The sequence below is a fragment of the Takifugu rubripes genome, chromosome 22 (assembly GCF_901000725.2).
Source record: "Takifugu rubripes chromosome 22, fTakRub1.2, whole genome shotgun sequence".
NCBI lineage: Eukaryota > Metazoa > Chordata > Actinopteri > Tetraodontiformes > Tetraodontidae > Takifugu > Takifugu rubripes.
The window spans coordinates 13,668,337-13,695,277 of NC_042306.1; the positions used below are offsets into that span (position 1 = coordinate 13,668,337).

At 46.6% G+C, this 26,941-nt stretch overlaps 1 long non-coding RNA gene across 1 annotated transcript; it reads right to left on the minus strand.

The window, feature by feature from the left end:
- Positions 1-1,306: 1,306 nt before the first annotated feature.
- Positions 1,307-26,745, minus strand: LOC105418167 (uncharacterized). The gene is made up of 3 exons (XR_965507.2): positions 26,599-26,745; positions 26,426-26,481; positions 1,307-2,835 (listed from the first exon to the last, which is right to left on the minus strand). It is a non-coding gene; the product is annotated as an uncharacterized lncRNA (long non-coding RNA).
- Positions 26,746-26,941: the final 196 nt, after the last annotated feature.

The window sequence follows — 26,941 nt, forward strand, 5'->3', positions numbered from 1 at the left end:
AAAGCAGCTAAAAAAGTTCATTTTACGAGTACTTGAATGCATCACATGTCATGTATATAGTGTGTACAAGTCTTCTGTGGCCCTCACACAGAACTTGCATCTCCGTGCAAATGTGCACAGGCCTGCTCAGACAAACGTGCACCAGTCAGTGGCATTCATTTAGAAATACTGTTCCATAAATACACTTTGTGTTTGTGCTCCAGTCCAAACAGCGGCCGTGCCCAGAAGTAGCCAGGAACCCGCCATTTGCATACGAGGGCGCGCAGACACGCAGGCATAGCGACAGTAATTATCCTCCATCACCCACAGAGTGAGGGGAAACCCAGCTGTTATCTAGGATAAATATGCTGCCTTGCATGGCATGAAAAACCAACAGAGTAATTAAAGAGAGGCCAAAAAGGAGGCGAAACCGCAGCGGGAAGACAAGCTGGTTAACGTCTAGGAGACGGCAGGCGGCGAGGAAAGGGAAAAAGAACAAATGCAATCCCATGACCAGGAACGTGGGGGGGGCAATAACATCAGACTGGCTTGGTCTAATCAGTAATTCAGCTCTTCCTGAGGCCAGAGTTTGACGCCCGTTGGGTCAAACAGTCTGCCTGTGAGCGCTGAGAACACACCGGTTTAGGCTGGGCGGAGTTAGATGTGGAGATTTAGAGGCCGGACGATTTAGACGCGGCTGCTCCGAGTCAGATTCCTTGATAAATTTTTTTAAAGCACCCAGTGCAGCCTGGCAAAATATGCAGATTCTCTGACACTAGCAGAGCTGACGTTTGGCTATCAACGGCGCTAAGTGGTTTAACCTCATTCAGCAGCAGCTCATGCTGGCTGAGGGGTTTATCAACATGCATTCATTAAGTGCTAGCTGTTAGCCTAATGGGATCAGCGCTGCCATACATTTAGCGCCACGTTGGCTGATTCGCGCGTCCTGCGTGTGCAGTCGGGATCAGCGGTAATTAGGAAAGGCGGCGATCGCCCCCCTGAGCAAACAGGTACATCGTTGTCTTAATTCTTAGTTTTTGCTGCCGTCGTTCAAAGCTAACGGAGAGGTTTGCTGGCGCGGCCCTTCGCTCGTCTCCGTGAGTGTAAATAACTGTAAATTTAGCTGAAAGCTGCTTGTCTTGCAGGGATTCAGCACATTTCATAAACCGCATCATTTAGCAGCCTTAAACCAGTTCAGGAATCCCGTTGATCCACTTTGATAATTTCGGATGGTTTTGTTCCAAATGCCTCATTAAGCTGATGAGAGCGTGGTACGAGGTGATGATGCAGAGACGGGATCATGTGATGTCATTAGAATACAAGAGTAATTATGCATTTTAGCATTAGAATGGAGAAAAATAAACACGCCTACAAACAGGATAGGATTTGTTGCAGTGATCCTTTAATGGAAAACTTCCTAAAGCAGCTGAAAGACAGGCAGCTTTTAATCCTTTTTTTGTTACAGGACCCGTCGCGCTTGTTTCTATCTTGGTTTCAGCTTTTTTCCATATTAGCCTGTAGCGAGAGCCCGAGACCGCCGGTTCCCTAAACTGTGCCTCATTTCCTCATGAGTCATTTACCTGTTCCTCCTGTTGGTGCCTCTCAGTGTGCGCATGTGTGTGTTTGTGTGTGTGTGTGTGTGTAAATGTTCTTTCTGGAATGAGTTGTCAAAATAGAACCATTTTAATCAGCTGCAAAGTAACAAACAATTCATTCCTATGTAGAGATCAAACAAATTGAACAATGGATTTCAATGATATAATTCAAAGCAAACATATAACATATAAGGAATGACCATCCAACGTGCACAAGCTGCAGCAGAAACCCAAGGATCATCCCAAACTTGACTGTGTCTGGACTCCTGCTGCTTAATGGGAACCTACCGTGAAGCTTAGCCGGCATGCTAGGCCATAACTAGCATGCTAACATGATAACAAGCGGGCTGCTGTTGGAATAGGATGAATGACAACATGGAGGCAGCTTCAGGGAGGTGGTATTATGTTGCTCTCGTGTTTCGTTTCATCTGTTTGCAGGCAATTGTTGTGCTTTTAGGCCAGAAGGGAAAACTCTTCTTCCATCGTGGTTGTTCCACTTAGCTCATCTTTCAGTGGTTTAACGGTGCAATTTTCAGACCGGCCATGTTACTCTAGAAAGTCACACAACAAAGGGGCAAAATCCCACCTATTGTTGAGCGTCAGCAGGAAGCGACAGCAAAACATACGACGCTTGACATTTCTGGTTGCTCCTCAGCTGCTAATGGCGTTCATTTTTCCACAGGTGCATATCAAATGACACCTGTATCCCGCTGTTGCACCACTTGTGCACCAGTTGGACCCACAGAATTCAACAGGGGAACCATTTGAATGTCAGGTACGTGACTACAGAGAGGGGAAAAGTAACCCCACCTGTCCAAAGAAAAGTCCAAAGAAATTTAAAAAAAAGACATCTGATGGATGCCAAATGATGTGGGATGCTTTCTGTCACACCTCATGTGCACACTAAAGAAAGCTGGTGCACGGCACGGGTGAGCGAAAGGCCAAGAGGTGACGCATTGTGCACAATGCAGCGCGATTCTTGTGTCAATACGGCCTCTACTGGTAGAGTTACAAGTTAAATTTCCAGCCGGGGGCCACCCACGCAGTCCAGAAATCGGACAACTTTTAACCGTCCCAAGTGGAGATGTGGCCGTTTGTGCCCACCTTTAATCTTAGGGGGCAGGTGAGGTCCGTCTGCAGATGGCGGTCCGATGACCACGGTGTTCACGTTGGTGTTTGGAACGTTTGGAGATCAGACCCAGAGAAATATGCAAACCTTTTTCCTGCGCCTGCTTCTGCTCAGACGTGACTGCTGAGTGCTCTGAAAGGACAGGAGAGCAAATAATTACCTTTCCCAGGTAGCCGCAGTAATTGTTGGGGGATGGAGGATGATTGAAGAGGCCTCTGTGTGTGTGTGTGTGTGTGTGTGTGTTTGACTAAAAACGGCATGTCCTTTTGACCTTGCGGGGCTACAGACGTACTGAGAGACAGTTTTTGTGTCCCCAGACAAGAGGTCTGCTTTCACCTGAGCGGGCTCGGCCAATTACCTCGTTCAAGCCTCTCCAGTGGAGACAAAGGGGGGCAGAACTGGATGAGTGACTGGGACCAGTCTGGAAGGCTCCTCTTTAGAGGTGGAAGGAGCGTGTTGGGAAAACATCTCTCAGTCTTGTGGGGAGATGTTCTCCGTTGGCTCCTCTGCCAGGTTTGGCTGACTGCTGCCAGAGTTCTCTTGTGCAAACAGGTCCGGACTTCCCGGACAGGTTTGGGACTGCAAGTCTTCGCTGGCATCGCCACATTATGTTATTAAAACTGATTTCTGGCACAGAGCTCCGATTCACTGTCAGAACTGTGCGTCAGCAGCAGCAAAAACCGGAATATTTCGCCGGTTCCACAAGCAGAAACATCAGTCTGGCAGGTGCAGACGCACCGGTTTTAGAGTTTGAAGCGTTTGTAGCCAAATACGGATCAAGGATCCTTGAAGCGTTGCCAGTCAGGAATAAGAAACGTGAAATTGGGCGCTGTAGTCTATGAACTGCCTGATCTGGGCAGCACCCACTGATAGCAATAATTTAAATTTACGGGCCTGTTTACCTGCAGCTCTTATTTTTGTTCTCAGAAAGAAGCCGTTTAATGGCTGTGTTACGCTGTCAGGATGAAAAATGGAGTACAGTACATTCAGCCTGCCAAGTCTTTGAAATGGCTGTCACGAAGATGGAGCTGTCATTAGGGCCATTATGAGATTTAAAGAGGCTCAGATGGGGGGAGGGGGGCTCTCCTTCAAAGCAGCGACCGAACACGTGTAGACGTCTGACGAGCAACAGCCCCAGACACACACATATTCACACAGGTATATATGGAAAAAGGTTCCTAAAGTCCTCGCAGGTCTTATTCGCGTTTGCATCCTGCGTCTCCAGGAACAAATTATTATCTTTCTTTATTATCTTAACAACAGCTGGCCGAGCGAGCGTCACGGGAAGATTTACGACGTGGATTCATGCTGCGTTTGTTCAAAAGGCTGAAACAACTGTTTGTCTTTCTCTGAAAAGTAGTTAGCGACGCTGCCTTTGGGTCCTAATTTGTCTTTTCTTGTGCCTAATAATGAAGTTTCCCTCCGAGGAGAACCCCGAATCCCCTCTGCTCTGGAAACCTCAGCCAAAACTCAAGGTGGTCTTTGAACGCCTCGCACGGGGCTTAGCTGATGAACATTCATCTTTTGGCTTTTCAGACTGACTTGACAACTTGTCTCACTGCTAATTTGTCAGGACACGAGCTGTCCGACTTCAACCCCCCCCAGCTCTCCCGGTCTAATGGGGTCCGCTAAAGATAACAGCTTGAAGGAGTCTGTGTACATGCTTTTGATAGTTTGGCTAGTTGGAACAATCAGAGCGTGAAAACAAACATGTGCAAAGGTAACGTGCACGGGGCCGAGCGTGCTCAGAGGTTCCCACAGGAACATGCACACGACTACCTAAACTTTCTGTAAAAGCCCTTTTTTTTCCACGACTACCAGACAATTTCTAGCGGGATCCTTTGCTTTCTGATTTTGCTGCTTTCTGCCCAACTTCTCTAAAATAGTTATATGCCTTATCGCCTCGTCCACGCAGAGAACTCGTCTGGTTCCACAGCACTTATCAGACGCTGGCCTCTTTGGGCCGTTAGCGTAGAGGCGGTATCACTGAACCCCCCCACGGTCTGGCTGGACTGTCCACCACAGATTAGAGCTCATTAACATGACGAATTTCCAACTCTGCCATTTACAAATGTGACTCTGTGTATTTGAGCCCCCGGAGATGCTGATAATAAAGCCAGCCTGCGTTAATAAAGGGGGCAACGTTCAAGATCGACACCCGCAGCTTCGGCGTCCACCATCCCTGACTGGCGCGTCCACTTCTGTTGGGTTTCCCCCGTTGACGCGAGCGGTCCAGAAATGGCGTCCCGGTCTTACTGACATCACAGCCCGGCCTCATAAAACCACATGAAAAGAAGTCAGTTATGAGCTCCCGCTTGAATTCCTGCAATTAAAAACACAATTTACGGCAGTTACGCAGCCACTGCAATTACGAGCGAACAATGCCGAAAGTATTAAGACTAAACGCTGCACCACCCAAAAGGCCGGTCCAGCAAGGCACCCGAGACCGCAGGAAATAGACAGAAGGGAACCGCTCGGGTATTAAACGTGAGTCATGTGAGGCTGGATGTGATTTCCAAAGAGCGACTTTATCTGGTGGGTGATCTGAAAGCCGCTCTGATCAGGAGCGTCCGCAGCGATCACTGTTATCCATAAACCCAGGGATCACGCAAGTTCCTGGATGACTCAGCAAAATAAATGATAAAGCTATTTACGACTACCTCGTAAAAAGACGTTATCTCTGCTTCCTGCTCAGGAATCCAGAAATTCGGAAGCCCCGTTCCTGCGTCCCTCCCCGTTTCAGCCCGTCCTGAAAGATCATTTTGACACCTATGGTGCATGTTTCCGTGTTTGTTTTGAGTCACTGAACCGACCCACTCGTGAGTGCTGTCAAAAGCTGCTCCGGTGACCTACGCTCACTCCCGTCCCTGAACACATCTCGTGTGGCTGAAGCTGCCCCGAAAGTTAAGCAAGACTGATGAGCCGAAACCCAAAAATACAGAAAAATGAACATTTACGCCGCAGCTGATGACGGCAACCATTGGCTCTACTAATCGAAAAATATTAGGACATTTAGTTGCTTCACACAATTCTTCAGAGACCTGAAACTAAGCCGTGTTTAATGGTAAATGTCTTGAGACTGAGGCCTGACCTTGATTTCAAAACAAGGTTGTCATGTTTAAACATCGGAATGCTGATTCATGGCGTACAGTGGGGGCAGAGGACTGACTCAACAGCCTGTAATCTGCCCCACAGTGGAGGGGGTGGGGGTGGGGTTGGGGGGGTTCTTCCTGCGTGTTGGGCCTGTCCACCATGTTTCTGTACCTGTGAGGGTTTGCTGGGTTGGGCTCCATCCAAAAAAAACCCGGTGTGCTAACATTAGTTTCATTGTGCAACTACAACCATCACTGACAAGAAAGAACCAACCTCGCTGTAACAACTGGACGTACAAACAAGTTTCTGAGTTCTGACCAACTCGACAATGAAAATATTTGTGTCAGACCACTGGATGTTTGACATGTTTGACAATTAGCTTGTCAAAGCTTTAATCCATAAAGACACAGCAGGAAAAGGTGCCCGTCAAACAGGATGAGTGAAGAAGAGCCCGTGTGACATTACTGGACTATAAAGAGACCGATTCTCCTCACCAGGCAACATGTTGCCAGTTTGCCACTTGCTGATGTTTTGGTCGCCAAGAAAGCACAAAAATAAATGCCATCAAATGATTATTCGTATAATTCCATAATTACGTAATTGGTGTAATTACAGCATCATTGCTTTGGTTTAAGGGCTCAGCCTTGAAGTTTACCCTCATCAGTTTTCTTTGGAAATCTCCTCCCAAAGGGTGAAAACAGGTCTATTTTAAAAAGGTTCCACCGTATTCAGCTCCAATTTACCTGCTGGCTGAAGGTCAAGACGGGGGGGGGGCGATAAATGGTTGGTTCCATGTGATACCACAAACGTGACGTGTGCGACTTCATTCATCCTCCCACAGGCACAAAAGCTAACTGGAAACTTTCTCTGCTTTTATGCCTCAGGCTCTCCTCCAGACAGATGGGACTCACTGGTTTCCTGCAGGAGCTCGTCCATACTTGAAACCATAACCCCCCCCCCCCAACAGACAGGTTATCGCGGCAAACACGACATGCAGACAGACAGACAAACAGCCGCATAGACTAAAACCTGTTCCTGAGAAGAGAAACCCAGGAGCGGTTTCTTCTCTTGGCCCTGAGAGTGAAAACTGAATCGGGGGGGGGGGGGGGGTTGGCCCTCTGGACTGGAATAATTTCCAGAGTGAGCCGTGTGTTCGAGGGCTGGTCAGAAGCTGTGCTGGATGTAAATGATTGTGTATCACGTTAAAGGTTCCCTGTGTTCCGTTGCTGCCTCTCTGTCAGGTCGCTCCTGGAAGAGATTCCTAAACCTTATTTACCTGCTTAAATGAAGGTTATAAATCCATAAATTGTGGTGCTTAAAGCCCGACAAATGAAACGTCCTTATTTTGGATTATGTCCAAGAATGCAAACAAAGAGGCTTCTCACATAAACATGATCATTGGAACTCTTGGTGAAGAGGTACATTAAATGGGAGTTTAGGGTCAGGTTAAGGTTAAAACTGCCTCAACTGCACCAAAGAAAGGCAAATAGATGTAGGCAAAAGACCCCATGGATGGCTGTGTGTGTGTGTGTGTGTGTGTGTGTGTGTGTGTGTGTGTGTGTGTGTGTGTGCTGTCGGCATTGTTTCCTCCTACGTTGGCTGTCCTTTCATGTGTGTTCTGAGAAGATCCCTTTAGGTCACAGTCGTTTTGTGTCTGGTAGCCTTCAGAGGTGCAACAGTTTTTCCGCTCCCATAAATGTACACATCAGTTCTGGAACCATTTCAAAAAAAGAATATAGACACCTGACTTTGACCAAAACCACAGAGTAAAAGTCAACACAGATCAGGAATGTCTGATGAAGGAATTATCCTATGCAACAGTTCCTGTCTGAGCGTCCGTGTTCGTCTCTGGAAAAGGCTCCCGTGAAACGTACCCTGTAGCATTGATCCGAGTCAGGGAGCTTTTCAGGAAAAGCCTTAATAAAAGAGCTTCATCCAAGCTTGACAGATAGCCTTGACCTTTCCCCCCTCGACACCTCGTGTGCCCTGAGGTCCTGAACGAATTCTCAGGTGTCAACTGTTACCTGTGATGTTTTCCTGTTTTATCTTGTAGCTACACTAATAAAACAGGGGCAACAATGGCCTGAGAGTACCCTAAAAGAGCTCCAAAATAGTGTGTGTGTGTGTGTGTGTGTGTGTGTGTGTGTGTGTGTGTGTGTGTGTGTGTGTGTCTAAACAGGCGATTAATAAGACTCATGTTAATTCCTGATAGCATTACCGTATGTATTAAACAAGGCTTCAGCTCCTCCGCTTCCATCTGAAATAGTTCTATTGTCATTACACTGTAAAAAATGATGGCAGTGTGTCGCAACTCCGACGACTGATCAAGTTGATATTTTTGATATCACGGGACGTCATTCTCCATTCGAAACAAAAGCAGCAAAATGACGGCCCCTCAAACAAAAGCTCGCGCGTGTGATCATTTTTCAGCTTCTCTTTGAGGAAACGTTTCTTTGAGCACAGGTACTATGACCTTACATTCACATTTTTAGTACAACCCCTGAGTGACATGTTATCCTTTATCTGCGTTACACCTCTTTTCAGCTCCCAGGCCCTCTCACCTGTCACCATCTGCCAGCTCCCTGGATGGACCCACTCCTCCATTCTCTCCATCTCTTGACACTTTGTATTTTCTGCCTGCGTAACTAAAGCCCTTTGCAGTAACTCCTCACTTCCTTAATCTCTCCCCCCCTCCTGCTCCTCATTTTTCTCTGTCAGCATTATGAACTGACCTCTCTCTCTCTCTGTGACCTCTGTTGGATCAAAGACAAGGTTTGGGGTGTCGGACTGATCACAAGTGAGCTGATCATTGTAAAAATGGCATCATATTACATAGAATCAGTGAGCGAATGCTGCCTTGGCTGGCTGGATGATTTGCTGGCATTTAGTAGTAAAAGAGGCTCAAAATGGCTCCACAAGAGCAGAAATGTTTTATTCTATCCACAATAATTTCAATATCAATGTACTCGTACTTCAAAAGCTATAAAGCTGTTGAAACTGAGCCCAGAGCACTCAAATGTGACTGGGCCAATTAAATGATGTGTGGGTAAATGTCAATATGCTAAGTTTAGCCTGAGCCGTTTGGAAGCCTGCGGGTGAATCCATCCCATATCTGCTGCTTCATCTTCACTTTTCAGGCTTGTCTCTGCTGTCTCGGCCTGATGAAATCTTGGCCATATTGTGCTAAAGTCTACAGTTTAGCTTCATGAGGAAAGTGAATGCAGCCTTTCTTCTGTGTGGCTCATAGCTCAGCGTTCCCTGCTGACCTCAAGCCCGTTAATAAGCAACAATTTGCAGTGCAGTTCTTTCTGTTCATGTAGGACAGCTGCCAACAATACTGCATTTTTCAATGTTGAAAAAAATAATAAAGCCAGTTAAAAATAATAATAATAAATAAATAATATAAAAGGAATTCCGCATGGATTCTCTGTAAACTATAATGCTAGGAGACAATCATGAGTCCTCTTGTCCTTCAGGACCACACAAAACATTTTACATTCTCACATCCAGCTGAAAGGGAGACAAATGAACTCTATTCAGGCGGTAGGCCGTCATTTTGCAGAGAGTTTGGCATGAGGGCACAAGAGCCACACTCATGAAACCAAATTACAGGCCAAAACACTTCATTATTGAGGACACGCTAACAAAAACAGTGGTGATGCCACATGGCATGGCGCAAAAAGCTTCAAGAGGAGAATAATAGTCAGGGAAGCTCAATAAAAGGGGGGGCAAATGTGGGATTTCACACGTGTTTACTGTTGTCGCTGCTTCTGAACGATAAATAATAAAATAAATCACCACAGTGTCTGAGAAGATGATTTATTTCCCGGCGTGAACGTAGCTACAGCCTCGCATGTGCTCGGCAGGTTCTAGACTTTTTAGTTTTCCATGACATCATCTGTTATCAGCACCGTCTTTTTGCCTGTTTACTCCAGTTAACGTCTCTATGGTGGCATCCGTGCAGTCCCACCACCAGTGTTTATTTTGAATGGTCCGTGTGATCTCTGGTGACATCAGTGTGGCAGCTACACTGGTCGCACTGGGAATCTGTGCATGCGTTTCCTGTGAGGACTGGCGTTTGTTCCCCTGGTGACGTGCTTCCATCAACGTGCACGTTGCTGAGTCACTCGACGGTCTGGATTCCTGGTTTACTCACATATTGATCAGGGGTTTTCCTTTATCAGGTATTTATTGAAGCTTTTATTTCCGAAGAAATCACTGGAACGAAAAGTCACAATTCCAAGGAAGCAAAAACAGTCTGCAAATTCAGGAAATAAACAAAAACAGCAGCACTCAGCAGAAAGGCTCCAATTAAAAAAATTAAAGGCGTTTTATGGTGGAACACTGAATTCCCCACTTTAATCTTTAACTGTGGATTCTTCAGAATTTCTAAAAGATACTGGGAGGATTCTCAGATTCCTCCAATCCCAGAGCTTCAAAGATCTTTTACATTAAATCCCATTGGCTTGCTTGCCAGTGCATTCCAGAAAACAACTCTTTCCACGGAAAAAAGATTTCAGGTGTGTTGGAGTTGCTGAAAGGAAAAAGGAAGCTGGCAGAGCTTAAAAACAGCTTTCAGGTCACAGAAGGCCATCAGCGACCTCACTGGCGTCACTGATGAAGCAGTAAAAATACACAGGCCCAATTATTAAACCTCTAACAGAGGTCAAGGGTCTCTCTGCACACCCTCGGAGCGCCCGGAATAGATTAAAACAACAGGTTACTGAGGTAGACCAGTGATTCCACCAGCGCAGCTCGACACATGCACGGAATGTATGAAGCAGAACAAATGAATTGTCTTTTGTTTAATGACAAACATCATTAAGCTGGCACGCTGCTCTTCAGGTAGTTGTGTGACCTCAGTTGCCTTAGTGTGCGTAAGTGTGAGAAGGAGACGCACCTGGAAGCGTTCCCGAGGCATTCGTCGGATCACCGCGAGAGACTGGGGAGAATTCCAAGGGGGGTTGCGGGAGTGTGGTGCTGTCCACCCATCCTGGACACACCTGAGACCCAGCAAGGGATCCAGCACCACACCTCATCTTACCTCATAAGTAGAGGGAAGACGACCCCCCCCAAAACAGCAGGACGCTAATTCAGACCTTTATTCTTTCTGTGCCCGTAGGTCCAATTCCATGCTGTTTAATGTTGGGTCTTCATCCACCCCAAAAAAATCTGACCTGGGACCAGAGACGGTCCTTCTTTTCAATCTTTCCTCCCCAGCCTGCAGTAATCACACCAGTTTTAGCCTGAGGAGCTTCAGGTGGTCACGGCATTAAAAAAAAGAAATCAGCAGCAACATCTGTTTCCTGAAACACTGGACGGCCACAGAAAACCCACTAGTCAGCAAGATTCTCTGCCATTACCAGCAAAATGCATTCGGATTATTCACGTTGCTTCAGGATTAAACGCATCATCTCAGAGATAAATAGAAATCAGAAAATAAGCTAATCTTGTTGCAAGAAACCACAAAGAGCAATAAATAATGCCTATTCATGTTACCAATATAAGGTTGGGGGGGGGGGGGGGGGGGGGGGGGGTCTCTCAGGAGCATTGATACAGGCCAGATATAAGCAGTAATAAAATGCATCTTTACAATCTCGGCCCTCCACATGACAGGAGAATCTAAAGTTTACAACCAGGGCTGTTTCAGGGCCTCTAACTTCAACCAAAGCTCTTTACAATGGACCCTAATTGGGGGCTATTCATAAAATTCGGTCATCTTACAGTAAAAACTGGAAGATAAATGACTCATTTCACTGGACTCATTTGGTCTTATGAGACAACCCTGAAACGAAACATTGACGTCCTTTCATTTCAACATGCTGGCCAAGCGCCTCGGGCTTGACGTGACGGTCTCCTGGCGTGACACCCGACCACCTGAGAGCTCCTGTCGCAGAAGAAGAAAAGTGATACTCCAGAGGTGCCCATCATCACTGTCTGACCTTTGAAGGCTTCCCCATTCAACAGAGGCTGGCTGCAGATTCCTCCTTGGACTTCAATCTCCTTACTTTTCAAACGCTGCCCCTCAATGTGCAATACATGCAGTGGCCATGTGTATCGGAGTACAGCCCTTATCTAGACTCATTTGGATTTAATATGCCACTATTAAATAAGGCTCTGGATGCCTGTCGTGAGACAAGATTGAGTTTGAACCTCATTGAAGTTTTATCTCTGACCCCAACATCAACAAAGTGATGTTGACCTCGTACGTTGTGGTTTAGTAGCGCAGTAGTTCATTGCTATATAAACACAGAGCTGCCGGTTTCCCTTCACTGGCAAAAGTAACTGTTTGTGTTTCTGCCACAGCCTCTATAAAAATACTTTCCATAGAGACACACGTACATGTAAACACGCATAAACACACAGCTTTGTGCCCGTGATAAGACATCAGAGAGCTCTGGTTAATTGCTCTGCTGAATTCCTGGTAGGGAGGAAGCGTTTCCACAACTGCAGATCAGATGCTGGGGGTCAGCTGGCATTAGGACAGAAAGACAATCAGCAACGACAGACACGCGATGACGTGCCAACACCAACACCGACTCTGCCGCTAAAGGCAGCGATGGAGGGAGGATTTACGAGCGTGTTCTCCTCGTCACCTGCGCGTTGTGTCGCACGTCGGGAGCGAAAACGGTGCGACCTGAAAGGGCGTGATGGAATGTTTCCCTGTTGCTATCGTGCAGACATATCTGAAATGATTGATTCCGCACCTGAATTTCCATTACGTTCACCAGAATTTCCTTTGATGGAGGGCCAAGCGAGTCTAAATTAAAGCGCTGTACTGGTTTGAACTGGTTTCTATCACGCCCAGTGGCCCAGCAAGTCCTAACTGCAGCTTCTTAGGGTGTGGACGTGAGGCAGATTCATTGTTTTTTATTACGGATTGCTAAATAAAGCGTCTTTAGATTATTATTGTTGCCCCCCTCCACATTTAGAGAAGAAAAAGAAGCCTTCTTTTAAAAAATAAGTGACGTTGGTAGCATTTATTTGAATGTGTGCCTCATGGGGCTGCCCACTGGGCTTCACAGCAGGGGCAACAATACCTGGCCACCCCCTTTCCTGGGGTCCCTCCTACCATAAAATCACTAATCGTTATGAAGGAAGGACATACACTAGAGCTCATGTTACCATATTTAAAATGAACAAAGTGAATGAAACACTGTGGTGGGAGTCGCAGTGGGTGTGATGAGTGCGTTTTACCCCATGGGGCTGCAAAGTGGGCAGGCAGCATGAGGCAAATTCACCTGGTCAACACCTTTACCCACCTCATTCCCCCTGTTTCTGTTGGGCCTACGCTAAAATTGCTAGTGGAAATCAAAAGAATTTGTTTAATTCTGCGTAAATGGGGTGCAGACACGCATGAACCACTCACCCCTTCACACCTGGAAGCTGCCCTGTTAGTAAATCACCTTTACGGGTTACACAGGTGCAACTCATCAGGCCCAGGAGACACGTCTGATCTAAATATTTAATGAAGTCTCGGGAGTCATTTGCAAACAAACAAACAAACCACAGTATTACGGAATCGTAAAACACATAGAACATCATCCACCTGCAGACCTGCAAACACGAGCAGGACGGCGGCGGGATAAAGAAGTAGCGAGGGAGAGAAGCATGGGTTGTCAGGGTGTCTTCCTCATCTGCCAAACCAAATCAGCTCATCAGTTTTCCTGGCACAGAGTCGTGTCGTTGACAACAGAGACACACCAAAGGGATCCGCTCTGAAGCAATGTTGCACTTCCAGAAAATTAGCCGGGTTTATTTCAGGTCCGAGAGCGCTGGCGCGCCAGGGAGTCCCATTTCTCAGGTGTGCCTGATTAAAGGCGCAGGTAACGAGTCTCCTGCGTCTCTAATCGAGCCTGAGTGGGTGCGTCTGTGGACCAAAGCTTGTATAATTGGACTTTGGGACAGGAACTCATTTGCCGTGTCTTCCATAGGCAACGATGAACGCCTTATCAATAGAACTGTGCCTCCAACATGAGAGAAAGAAGCTTAAAAAATAAAATAAAAGCAATACTAATATTGATTATCTGGATCCAGCACTGACAGTTGCAGCTTCCTGGGTTTGTGCTTTATGGGCCTGCTCACTAGGTCTCACAGCAGGGGCTACAATACCAGTCCAACCCCCTTTTTTGATGGCCCTCCTACCATAAAATAACATTATTTATGGCTTGCCTACAGCTTAATTTGCTATCTGATGTTTGGTTATAATAAGCTTTAAAATTGCTGAGAGACAATGGGAAGGAGATGAGTGGCGATGTGATTGGCCCACGTTAACCAACCTGCCAGAGAATACCTGACCGAACCCTCCCCCTGGGCTACTGGTACCACACAAACGCATCTCCATTTGTTCCCATGCTTGGAATGACTGCAGTGCCCAGAGTCTTTGATTGGAATGCACATTTAATACACTCGATAAGGGATTCGAAAAAAAATATCTTTGGAAGAAGTGCGCTATTTTGCTCATAAGGGTCAAAAAGCAAACCGTTAAAACTCAGAGAACATGTAGCCTATGTGTGCCAGTGCCTGCGCAGGCATGTCGTGGTGTGACAGCGTTCACATGTTCTGTGCGTGAACCCTCTGAGGCTACACCATCCATCCCTCACCTGTCGCTCTACCTGTCTCCTGCAGTGGGAGGCCTCACACTGTGGAATGCCTGTTGCCATTTAAGCTCCATTACTACCTGCTGCTGCCCTATTCTCCCCGGCCTCTATTGCCTGGGGTTTATATTGGATAAGAGCCGTAAAGCCTTGCGTTTCATGGGGCTGGGTTGGGTGTAATTGGAGGGAGCCAGGCCCCTCATTCCCAGCACAACAGGGGGCTACAATCACAGGCTTGCCCAAGCCTTTAGGCTCCCCCACCAGGGGCTGAAGATGGCACCGCAGGGGATGATATCAAACGCCCCCCGAGAGTCCCGGGATAACAGCAAATAAGACTCCAGGAGAAGACTTAAAAACCAACGAAGCGCACTAAAAATGCAGCCAGTGCGTCTGACAGGTCTTGTTTATTGAGCTCAAGAACGCACCCACAGAAGAGGCGCACTGACCAATGGGGGGGGGGGCAGTGGATTGCTTTTGTCAATGTTTTTGGTGAGCTGGTTATGTTGTTAACCGTTTTTCTATAGACAGACTGCAGAAAATGTTCCTTAAGCTGACTCTGATACTCTAATTTTCCAGTGTATCCATCGTCTTTATACTGTACCTGTATGATAATATAATATTATTCTATTTCTCGAAAGTGCATGCGAGCAGTTGCAACAAAAGGATGATTCCGAAGGACACCGGCCGTCCTCGTACGGTTTGAAAACACAAAGGTCTTAATCCCAAAGTTGTCCCTCCACATTCACCTGTAGAGAGCCTGACATATTTACACACCCACGCATAACAAAGAGGGTTAAACTCGGGATAAGTAAACCAACATGTCATTACTAAGAAGACGGCACAAAGTCAACAGCAAATACTACCTATAATCTCTCATAGGGATCAAGGTGTGTAAAGAAGTGCTAAAGGAACAGTCAGGTTATAGGAGAAACAACAAGGCCACTGCAGGTAGTGTCAATATGAGAGGGCAGGGTCCACCATTGTATACTTAACAAGCTCACGTATGTGGTGGAATGTGTGTACCTACAGGCCTGAGTATATAAATCTTCCCCTCATACGTGCAGGTGTATATGTAGAGCGCTACAACATATGATGTCTTCAATTCTGCATGACTTCCTGGGCTTAAGCGTGAACCTGTATGTTCCCATGTTGCGGAGCAACGTTCAGAAGCGAAGGCGTACATGTGTGTTTGTTTGTGGAGTGTTTTCTGCATGCTGGTCGCACACGTACACGTTGGTGAGTGATAGCGTGTGGATGGATGGTAAATCTAATGGAAGCCTCCGTGACAGAACAAAGCTCAACTCGGTCATCCAAGAGTTCATGTTGAATTTGCACTAATAGCCTGATGAAAATCACCTTGTCCGTCACGTCAACTGTCACCAACATGCAGTTTAGATCGAGTGAGTCTATGAATGCTTACGTGTGCTCATGTGCTTGAATTTTAGTAGTACAAACAGTACAAGAGGTAAAATTCCGGTAAAGGTCATAATGGTGCAGCTAGTTTTTTAGCCAGTTTTCCCACTAATTTTCAAATTTGGACCAGATGATGACTTTTAGGATGACCAGGGGATAAAGGGGAGTTGTTCCTTGGGGTGTAACAGACATTCAAAGTTCAGGTCAACATTTGAAATCAGTAGAGTGGATTTTTATTAGCACTGACATTATTAAGGAATATTTGTATTAAGTATTAAGTTGGAGGTATTTTCCAGCCTGGATGAAGGCGGACGGGAAGCGTGTGCTGCGGAGGGGAGGGCAGCTTTGGCCAACTTTGGTGGGGTTCTTTACATTTCCTTCCTTTGTAGTTCTTGGCTTGGAACTAAAAGTCCGATGTCATAGCTTTTTTTTCCCCTCTCCACTTGAGCAACCAAATCCCTTCACACTTCCTGCTGGTCTACGCTTGAGATTGAATTTACAGTGAGACCCAGTGATGTCATTTAAGCAGTTTTATTAAAGCCGACCGTGTCCAGAACTGGAGCCCAACACAACTCTGCTCATTTCACGTCTGTATCAGCAGCTTGTCTACACACAGAGGCAAAGTTAAGATGATCAGGATCCTTCTGGCTGCCAAGCTCAGCATGTTAACAGCTGCGGTGCCATAACTTCCTGAGCACATGAGCCAGAGAAGATGGGAAAAGTCTCAATATTTGACATTTGCAACCCTGCAAACGAAACATGTGCCACTGTATTTCCTCGCTACGCACACTTGCTGCTGCTACTGACAGAACTCCAGTGATTGCTTGTAAAAATAAAGCTGCCTTCCCACTTGCAAAACAAGAGAGAATCCATTAGGATGGAGACTGAAAGAAGAGCCCTGAAGGCAGCATCCTCCCTTTTGACAGCTTCATCGCTGATAAGGATCAAACCAGGTCTGAGCCTGCCACCCTCAATATACCATCATTCCGCTAAATTATGCAGCTCACTCCTGACTTGGCCTTTTTCTCAGAGTTCCAGCTGCAATGGTCCAAAATAGATGTTTGTATCCGGGTGAAAACAAAGCAGACCTGCAGAACTGCAAATCACATTAAAAACCTTGACATTTTTGCAGGAACTTTGCATTTAAAAAGCTGAAGAAGTTTGAAAATTATTTGAAAAGTATTTGAGAATATGCAACTTTTCCTTGCTGAGGAGGTTTAAATGACTTCCTGGGTCGATTCTGTTGTCGCCCAGTATCGGTTCCGCTGCTGAAGAGCAGCCTTTCAGCTGGTACCGGGCGAGGAAACAACCTTTACTCTAAGCTATAATTACCCTGACATTTCAATTTAAATACCTCTTGTTCTCTGAAATGGTCCAGCTCAATTAAAATTCCTGCTCCTCCAAGCTCTAATTCTCACACCAATTACACTTTCCAATTAATAAATGTCTGATAGTCAAAACAATCTAATCAGGCCTATTTAATTCAAAGTACATGGATGAAAGAAGCTCCCCGAGCCTGCCAGCAGAGATTACCAGCTTGATACCGCCACCTATTCTACGCCGTGCCAACTGGAATTCCTACGGCGTTCCCACTGGCACTCACCAACACCGGTGCACGCCGGCGTCCTCCCCCATCCAGCCTGGGACAACTCCTTGATCACATCCAGAATGACAGTAATGACGATGTTTAACTCAAGTGAATCAGCTTTGCAAGCGGCACTCAGGGGATTTGACCCCGGGCCAAATCGGCATTCAAACCGACGCTCGTGGGGGTAATTAATGACTTCAGAGAAAGTACAATTTGGAAGATGAGTCGCGAAAACATCAAAGATCGTTTTAAGAGACGATTCCGACGGCTATTCACAGAATATAAAACGAGCCTCTGAATGATGAACCAGGTTAATATTCCAAAGAACCAAACCGTTATCCTTCTGAATGGGCTTCAAGCCTCTAATACATGAAAAATCAGCATAAAATGAAGAAACTGCTCGAGATAAAGGGCGACTAATTTAATGGTGCGCCCTGATCACAGCCGCAGCTCTGGAGGTGCTGCCTGACTGGATTTTTCTCTTTGTTTAGGTGAAATAAAGAGCGGGTGGAGACATTCTTTTGGATAATCACAGATCTCCTACTGGACACTTTAACCCTGCGGTTGGAACAAACAGAAAACGACCCGGAGAAGGAGAAGCAGAGCCTGTATGTGAGTATAGAATGTACCTGCAGTAATAAATCGGCCTTCACTGGCAGCTGTTTACTGGTACTGGTCGGTCCCCAGATCATGCCCCCCCCTTTTTCTTTCCCACAAACGGGTGGCCCTTCATCACCGGTACGTTGCTTTATCAGGCTGGGGGAATTATTTCCCACAGTGTCCCGTCTCCCCTGTTTACCTCAACCGTGGAGGTAGGAAGTGAGGGGAAAACCCCCCTGGAATCCCCACTTTCTGTGTGGCCTCTGAACCCCGAGTCCTGTCTTGACACCTCCCTAAAAATCAATGGGTGTTGACGCCTACTATCACCAAAATTGAGATTAAATGTACGTGACCCTTTGAAAGTAAAGTAAGTAAAACAAACAGTTAATTATCATAAACCAAAGCGCCTCTGGACTGACTGAAGGGGGGGGGGGGGGGCTCCACATATGTTCTGCCTCTCCTGCCAACATTTGCTGTATGAAACCAGAGATGTCCGAACGAGACCACTAACAAGCCCCCACTGGCCCATTTTAATGATGTGGGTCTATAACTGATGGAGACTAGCCAAAGTGGGGGGAAGTAGACTGGATCCCTCAGCGGGCTGTCAGGGCTGCTGTGGCTCCGCGTCCTTCCCTCTGTGGAGGAAATGCTGGCCCTCAGGAGGCTATTAGCCAGTAGCACCATTAGCAGTGAAGGACAGAAACTGAGATGCTTTGTCCATCCCAGTAAAAGACTAGACCACAGCTACTCTGTGCAGGCTTCCACTGGTGCTACAGGCCTGGCAGAGAGCTTCTCGGTGTCTCACCATCACGGTTCTTACACATCTAATTTCTATTTGTACAGCGTTGCTAATCACAGTAAACACAAGTTACTGTGAGTGGGTTCTTTATTCTTGAGTTGAAGAGACGCAGCACAGGTTTCAAGGATCGGGGGAGGGGTGGGACGACTTCATTTCAGAAGAATGTCGGCGTGATATTCAGTTTGGTCCCTTATCTGGGATTTTAATAATGTTAAGCCACATTACACATAACCAACCAGCGTTGGAGTCATTAGAGGAAATACTGTCGGCATGCATTTGTGTATGTTTGCATCAGACATTTACATCGTCTACAAGATCACGAGGAGGAACCAGCAATATCTCCAGGTCAGGTGTGACGCGTCTTCTTCAATCTGTGTGGCTGGATTATAATATACACACAGGCACACATGGAACCAGGCACGTATTGCTAATTCCCTGGAGTAGCTAGCCACAAACTGGCTCGGTAATGCAGAGAGGAAACATTGGGTCTCGCTGCTGCGGAGCTTCAAAGGGCCCAGATGATGCTGTGATTGGCTGGAGGAGATCTTCTATTTAGATGCTTGTGCAGCAGTGGCACCACAGCAGCACTATCACCAACTCTCGTCTGACCTCATTCTCTCCATCCCGTCTCCATCGCGTTCATTTCTCCACTTTTTTAAGTCTTAAAGGTTGAGTGACAAATATACACACTCCACGCATGCTTGGCATAGCTGTCAGCATCAAAGGGCAGAAATGCTGATGGGAACTCTGACAGCCAATTTGTTTGTCTCACACTTTGATTTTCATCTCCATGTCATTTGCGGCGTCAGTCGAACCTTTCAAGTGTCCCAGTGACTCATGTCCTGTCAAATTCTCCTTCCCTGACTCCTTCTGTCTTCCTGGGAATCATTGCTTTTACTACCCCAAAGATCAGGCAGCAACCAGATGAATCAAAAGGTGTGGAAATAGTTGCAAAATGCTTCTGATAAAAACATCATAGACCTCCATAAACCTCCAACTGTTCCTGTTGCACCATTTGGTCTGCGCGTGTGTGCGTGCGCGCGTGCATGTGTGTGTATAAAATGGGTTCCACACAGTCATTATGCTCATACAGACAACTCATAAACAAAATCCACTGATAAGGAAGAGGAGACGTGATGTATCAACCACAACTTATCCTGTTGTGTGCACAAGCACACACACACACACACACACACACACACACACACACACACACACACACACACACACACAGAGCAGTGTCTGTACAGAGTAAACTAGATACCTGAGCACCGATGTCTACGCCTGACCTGTTCAAAACAAGGAGAACCACAATAGAACACAAGTTTTAGTGTAACTTGGATTCTGCACATTAATTTTCCTCATTGTAATGGAATAAATAATATTATTCCGTTACGAATCAGGTGGAATTAATTTCCTCTGCTCTTTCCAAAAGTGAACATTAGAAGGCTCAAGTAAAGTTTGAAACGCACCCATTTATTGCTGAAATATACCGCCCTCTAGCGGCCGCTGCTATAACGTTTGCGTGAAAGTTATTTATGCCGCAGGTATGAAAATAAGCACAAACCTGTTTTCTTTATCTGGTTCATTGACGAAGAAACCCCTGATTTTCTCATATTGGAAGGTCGAATGAATGAGACCGCAGGTGCTCATCACACCGGCCTTTGTACCTGTGCAGTGGTGCAACACATATAAGCGTACCCAGGCAACACCTACAGCAGCTATAGGAAGGCCTCCGAGCATTACATAACCACGCCGACCCATGAGATCAGGTCTGATTACTATCTGCAAAGGGTAACCACGCTATGATAAAAGACTTGTTTGGTCTGGATCAAATAACAGCCAATGGTGATACAAGGGCAGTTCATCGTCTCTGTTGTGGAAAACGGGAACAAAAAAAAAGAATAACTGGCATAAAACCCAAACACATCCTGGTATTTCTGCTCATCCACTGGAGCACGTTCGATAAGATCGCCTTATGATTGCCGCGGCGTCTCACACCTGCCGTGCCCACCGTGCACACACGGGGACACAGGCAGCAGCTGCAGGTTTCGACTTTAGCATCATCAAAACGAGTTCTGGAGACGTCGTCTAAGCCCGACAACCTCCAACCGTGCGCACGTGTGGTTAAACCTGAAAGGCCGGTCGTAGCTGGAGGTCACAGGATGTGACAGACGGCGCTTCAGACGGAGCAAATGTGTTTGTTACCACTGTTGTTCTAGGAAAATAGTCCCCATCCTGGTTTTAGGGTAGAGGAACCGTAACGGAAACAAGTTATTAACAAGTTCTAGAGAACGTTCTGTTCTGAGCAACTTTTAGCTCATCTGGAGGAAATAAAGGAACCCCAAAGACTGGTGAAATGACTGGGTGACTGGTGAAATGACTGGGTGACTGGTGAAATGACTGGGTGACTGGTGAAATGACTGGGTGACTGGTGAAATGACTGGGTGACTGGTGAAATGACTGGTTGAATGACTGGGTGACTGGTGAAATGACTGGGTGACTGGTGAAATGACTGGTTGAATGACTGGGTGACTGGTTAAATGACTGGTTGACTGGTGAAATGGCTGATTGAATGACTGGGTGACTGGTTAAATGACTGGTTGACTGGTGAAATGACTGGGTGACTGGTGAAATGACTGGTTGAATGACTGGGTGACTGGTTAAATGACTGGTTGACTGGTGAAATGACTGGTTGAATGACTGGGTGACTGGTTAAATGACTGGTTGACTGGTGAAATGACTGGTTGAATGACTGGGTGACTGGTTAAATGACTGGTTGACTGGTGAAATGGCTGATTGAATGACTGGGTGACTGGTTAAATGACTGGTTGACTGGTGAAATGGCTGATTGAATGACTGGGTGACTGGTTAAATGACTGGTTGACTGGTGAAATGGCTGATTGAATGACTGGGTGACTGGTTAAATGACTGGTTGACTGGTGAAATGACTGGTTGAATGACTGGGTGACTGGTTAAATGACTGGTTGACTGGTGAAATGACTGGTTAAATGACTGGTTGACTGGTGAAATGGCTGATTGAATGACTGGGTGACTGGTTAAATGACTGGTTGAATGAGTGGGTGACTGGTTAAATGACTGGTTGAATGACTGGGTGACTGGTTAAATGACTGGTTGAATGAGTGGTTGAATGAAAACCTCCTCTCTCCCTACAGCTTTCCTGGCTTCAGCAGATCCACAGAACGTCCTCAGGTCAGGGACAAGCCGGGGCAGCGAGAGGAGCCGATTCTCCATAATTATGCTCATTCCAACCGTCGATCCAGTTCATCAACGTGCACGTCAGCGTGCATTTTAAAGCAGGTTCACCCTGCCAGTTCTGCTTAAATCCCAGCTGCATCCGCATTGACAGCAGGACGTGCTTAATCTGGACTGACATTTATTGGGTTATTTAATCTGAACTTTGAGAACATGCGAGCTGGCGCGAGGACGCCGGGATTCTGATCGTTTCCAAGCACCCTGCAGGATCATGAGCACCCTTTCTAAAGCTTCCTTTATCCAGCACAACAAAAGCCATTGTTGTGCAGAGATAGTATCAAATGCACAGTTAACAGTGCACGCCAAACCCTCCGCCACTGGATACCGGGGCTACAGCGCTAAATCACGCCACAAAGGCTCGGGCTCGTCTCTTTCACACATGGCCACATGAAAAGGGAAGAGGAGAAAGAGGGAAGTCTGACTTCCAGGCCTCGGAGCAGCCGGACAAAAGGCTGCGGAGCAGCGCTGCCGCGGGGCAAGATCATACGACACTGGCGCACAGGAAGTCACCCAAACTGTCTATTGTCTGGGACGCCATGAATCCCTGGGTCTGGAGCGCACGGAGCCAGCCTGGACGGAGGGCCGAGAAGGGAAGGGCTGGGCAGAAGCTAAGCTGAAGGACCAGGAACCAACGCAAAGCCACAAATTAAAGTACCGGAGGAACTCGGCGTTCCGCTGGGTCGCCCCACGGGCGGTTGGAGACCGGGCCGAGTCTGATCAAATCTAGACCTGCTGTTTGCTCTGTCTGCGTTTGTCAGACTGTCGTCTCCGCCTTCAGTCAGCCGAGGTCAGGAGGCGGAGTCAGGACTTTAGGTGTTCGGTCTGAGGTGCTCACGACTCAATATCGGAACCGTACAGGTGAGCTCGTGGTTAACTTGCTGCCGCTCGCCGAGATCACATCAACAAAATGTGCCGCTCTGAAAACGAGCTGACGTCTCTTCCGCCCCCCCCCCCATTTCCTGTTCTGAACAGGTGAGCCGGGCAGTGGCGTGCAGGTAGGTCCAGCCTGAGGCCGCTGTGGTGCACCTCCATTCAGCCACAGACAGACAGACGGCTCTCCTCTGACCTTCTCATTCATTACACCCCCGACGCCCCCCCCCCCCCCCCCCCACACACACACACAGACACACACACACACACACTTCCTGCTGTTTTACAAAAATCACCATTAAGAACAGACACATATTGAATATTACATTAAAACGATATTAAATTGGTGACTCTGATGTTGTGCCTCAGGCTTCTCATCTCCAAAATACATACTCCATAATGGTGCACGTGGAAATAAGTGCACGTGGAAAGGGTCCATGCGCCCTGCTGGAGCCAAAAGGGGTCACTTGTGAAGGACCTGGTGGTAGAACTAGTGCCTTGTGAAGAAAGTGTCACCTACAAGAACATCGTCACCAACCATTAATTAATTACTTAATTACTTCTGTTCACTTGAACAGACCCTGGAACTTCCTGTAAGCTGCCTCTGCAACAATGGGACTGTTTGTGGAGACCTTCAGACTTCTAACAGTCCAGGACGGAGTGAATGCTTCTCTTCCGCGCGCGTGTGTGTGTGTGTGTGTGTGTGTGTGTGTGTGTGTGTGTGTGTGTGTGCAGATGCCAGGTTGCTAAACACAACAATCCTATGCTAAGCTTCCACTAACCAGCCATTGTCTCGTTGTTTGCAGAAGCATTATCGTGAGGTTTGTCCGTGTTCTTTTTGGAGTCTCAACAACAATCACCGTCCCGCTGGACGCTCCCCTTGGACAAACGCTCGCCGTCCAGGACCCTGGCTCAGATGAAAGGGCGCTAGTCCCCGGCGTTAGCGCCGAATTGAGGGGGATCGGCAGGAGCAGCTGTTAAAGGACATCCTGAAACTGAGTTTGTCATCTTCAAAAGGACCAAAACAAACCCGGGGTTTTGAAGTTTTTCAAAGTGAAACAGCGTCAGATCTGCGTCTCGTCCCCGAGACGTGTCCCCCCCCCCCCAAATCATCCATCAAACTAACTTCCAAGAGATGTGTTCGGTCGTTATCAGGTGCAGCCTCGTCGTACTCAACGTTTCTGGATATTTCCTATGCTCAACTGTGTGTAACCGTGACAGATTGGACACAAAAGAGACTCAAAAGACAGTTGGGTGCTAAAGTTAGTTTGTCCTCCATGTTTGGGGGGGTGGGGGGGGGGGGGGGGGGGGGGGGGGGGGTCACGGAAGGCGAACGTGAGCCGTCGCTACTTCAGTGAGGATCAGTCGGACCTTCTGCTGATTCACTCCGTCAACACCGCAGCGACTGTGGCTGCTTGTGTCACCAGATCACAGCGGACATCAGATCGTCGTGGAGGCGGATTCCAGTGTTGTGACAGGAACAAGCCTCCCTGATTAGCTGAATAAACCCCAGCTGCTGCTTTAGCCTCCTGTCCACTGGTCATGATGGGATGTTTGAGATGTCCACCCCTCCTCATAAGTCACCTGTTCAGGGGGCAGCGTTGAGGTGTCGGTTCTACAGCGCGGCTGCAGTGGCAGACGGACGCACTGACGGTTGTGTGATGATATCCTAATGATCCAACATTGTGGTGCCCCCCCCCCCCACCCCCCCAGGATGCTTGTCTAACGTGTTTGACTCTTTAGGGGAATGTTGAATGTCTGTCTGATGGTTATTGGGAATATTTACATGCCGGTGCTGTAATGTTTGATCAGCAAATTCTCTGAGGCACCAAATTCAGTGTCAACTGTAAGTTTGAGAAAGTTCAGTTCATTAACAATTAAATCTGGTTTCATTGTTAATGACAAATCCTGTAGTTGAATTATTATTATTATTCATTTGTTAGAAGATAGATGGATTTTTTTATTTTTTTAAACTACAACCTTAATTTGGCTACTTCTTGAAATAATTACAATTAAAATGAATATTATTGATATATCATTTTGAGAATGTGTCCAATGGTTCCAATATCTGGAGAAATTTTTAAAAAATGACGCTTTGCTGTGTGATGCCGATTATTGTGATCACACACACACACACACACACACACACACACACACACACACACACACACACACACACACACACACACACACACACACACACACACACACACACACCATTTTCCATCATTATCTTACATTGTCATTACCCCCTTTCAAGATACAAGGATCTCGGACACACACACACACACACACACAGGTCTCGCCTGGGGGTCATCCCAAGATGAAAGGAGTGTTGAATGACCTGGCTGCTCGTCCACTCTCTCATCTCTTTATTCACGTTAGATGACATCATGGCAACTTCAAATGAAGCCAATAGTTGCAGAAACTCTTTTTGTTGCCGCTTTTAAAGAGAAAGGACTTTCTATTGTATTTCCAATATTTTCTACATGTTCTAAATATTAGTTAGGATGAAAATTACGGTAATAATATGCGCCGCTAAGTTTTACTGACGCGCCATCTTGTGGGCAAAATCGGTCACTGCACGCTTCCGCAACCAGAGGCGTAGATCTTTAAATACCTGAATTATTAAATAAGTCAGAATAAATATGATATAAAAGTAAATAACTCGGATACTAGTCGTTCATCTGGCCCGAAGGACTGACGAGATCTACTGCTGATCAGCCTGATCACCTGATCAGCAGCGGCTGGAACTACAGTGGGGAACAACTGGTCATGACCAGTCTCCTAAGAGGTTGTGATCACTGGTCAGTGCACAGAATCGGTTCCGAACCCCTCTCCAACTGGTTAAGCAGTTACCTGTCGTTTTTAGGACACACAAGTGTTGCTTTCACAGACCACCGGGATCATCAGACCGCTGATGTGATCGAATTTGCAGTGTTGGGGTCGTTATTTCAAAAAAAGTTACTGGATTCAGAAGCGCAGTTGGATCAGAATTCTTGGATTTATGCTTTTTGGTTTTAAAATGTCTTTTAAAAAAAAGAAAAAAAGACGATGTAACGTCTCGTACAGCCATACGGGGGCGCCAAACTATCTTTTAAAGATAATTAAAGCAGCAAAAACTGTCAAGGCTGGTAGAGCATAAATTAATAAAGTATACAAATGAATAAAAGGAAATGTGCATTTGCATGTATTTTTTAAATCTTAGTAATTGCGATTAGTTCCTGTAATTCCTGCCAGTTTATGTTGTCGGTGGCTGTTAAATGACTTTAGTTTTCCCTTTAAAAACAGGCTTCTTCTTACCGCTCATATCCGCTAGGTGGCACTGTTGTTCCTCATCCACAACACGAAAAGGTTTTTTACAGTCGCGTAGCAAGCTTGTGCGTGTGTGTGGGGGGGTTTCGAAGCGAATGGGTGTGTCATATTTTGTGTAATTATTGTTGTCAGTGTTCTAAACAATCCTTATACATTTTGGATTGGACTTACTGAACTGATCATCTTCATGCTCTCTGGCTCTCTCCATCCTTCTGGTCACCTGTACCCTGCGTGCACCTGGGGGGGGCACAAACACACCATCCTTGAGTACACTTCTTTCATAAACTGTACCTAAGAATGAGCACATGCAGGTGTTTTAGTCCTACATTTATTTCATGGCTCACCTGTGAACCTTCCTCTCCCTGAACGCTAAAGAAGCAGCTCATAAAGAATAAATGAATGAACATTGAGGAATGTTTCCAGCAAACCTCACAATACTGAAAAGGTGATACGACGTAAAGGTAAGCAGTATTGACCTTAAGGTAGCTTAACAAACTTTTTCATGGTTAGGACTTCTCATGAAAAAAGATGAGAATATTCTGCCATTTTCTCCCCTACAAATAGAACAGGAGGGGCGGCGCTTAAGGCAGAACAGCCAATCATCAGCCGGTTCTTATTGATTGACAGGCCGACCGTCCAATCCGGTGGAGAGGAGGCAGCTGCAGAAACGGAGCGACTGGTTGACTC